We start from the raw sequence: 1,760 nt of genomic DNA on the forward strand, positions 1-1,760 counted from the left end.
CAAGACAATCAAGCAATTAATTCGGTTTGCAATGAAAGTGGGCACACAAAAGGATCTTAGAATAGCTCTAGAACAGATTCACAAAGCAATAAAAGACACACATGCTGCAGTATACGAGTTTTACATGAATTCTCCAAAATTGGCAAAGTGTTTGATGAAATGTCTCAAAGAAAACTGCATATGGATGTTTCTGCTGTTACTGAATTGTTAGCTACTGGATTGCGGGAGTTTCAAGCTTCTTTTAGATGTTAATTTTCAATCTCAATGGTTAGGAGAAACATAGATACTTTGCTCCCAGCTTTTGCCAATCCACTCACTCAAAATCAAAACTCAATTTTAAGTGTATTTTCAAACTGTCTGCACAAAGCTATTGGCTGGAAAAATTTTAAACTGATGCTTAACTTTATGAAATAGGATGTATGATGGTTTCCAGCAAATTTATATGATGATAATGGATAGATGCAGGCAGCTAAGTATTCACAGAACAAACTACAGCAGAATTTGGCTATGACACTTCCCAAAAGTGACCAAAAATGAGGTATTCAAGCATGGACTGTAAGCCAATCTGAGAATTGACCATATGAACAGTAACAGACCAGTTTTGATGCACTTTTAACAGATGTTTAGCTCATCAAATTAGCCTAAAACAGTTGTTTAAGAAAATTGGCTATGCTACTAAATGAATTCAAGCCAAATGAGGAAGTGATATAGTGAATTTGTGCATTGGTGTAGATCTGACCATAAAATCAGTTTGGACACATTCTAAATGATCATACAAAGTGGTTCTGAGGTTCCAAATGCACAAAAACCAGCAGATATGTAAATTCACCCCTCCACTTGCCAATTATGCAGAAAACAACGTGTAAAACTACAGCAGTTCAAATAAATTCATGCGTTACTGGATTCAAATGGTTTAAGCACAAGAAATTAAGAGGAATTTGATTTAGATCTAGCTCTAGGAAATTAAGCTAGCAGAGTTGATTCAATCCTACTGGAAAGGCCATGACAGAACACGGTGCAGAGTTCAGAAAACAGCAAAGTTCATAACAGCTTTTGCTGCAGCAACTCAAATCTGATTTTAATGATTCAATGATGTAACTGGTTTGTATATACTTGGATCAAGTTGAAAATCATGAATTAAACTTGCAGCAAACGTCACACATTACAGATCTGGCCAGATTAAAAAAATTTGAAATCATTTCCAGATTTGGAAAATAAAATCTGACGCAAATCTTTTACCACAAACAGCAGATCAGAAATTTGGCTTTCAATGCTAAGCTCATGTGATCAAAGCTAGACAATGTCTTGTTGCCTTTAAGATCCATAGAGAGCTATCACTACACTGGACTCACTGAACACACACTCACTGATTAAACACAAAATTATAACAGATGTAAAACGGCAATGTGCACATGACAGTAACAAAACTGGAAAATGAAGATGAAGCTGAATAGAATGAAAAGAAACACAATATGCACCGATTAAAATGTGGAGAAAACACTAAGGAACATGTGAATGATCACCAAAGACTCACTCACACAGATTTATCAAAGAAAAACTCAATGAAACAGTGAATTTAGGAATAGAACAGCACAACACGGATGAAGGCAATGTAACAGTGACTTATCTGAAATGTGGATCAGCAACAAGGCTCTGAATACCACTTGATAAGCCTCTCCATTGCTTGATTGAAGACTGGACCTGAGAAGGAAGGAGTTCCAGCAGGTGGCAGCGGAAGTTGATGGAATCAGGGTGGATGT

This window comes from Vigna radiata, chromosome 9 (genome assembly GCF_000741045.1).
Source record: "Vigna radiata var. radiata cultivar VC1973A chromosome 9, Vradiata_ver6, whole genome shotgun sequence".
Classification (NCBI taxonomy): domain Eukaryota; kingdom Viridiplantae; phylum Streptophyta; class Magnoliopsida; order Fabales; family Fabaceae; genus Vigna; species Vigna radiata.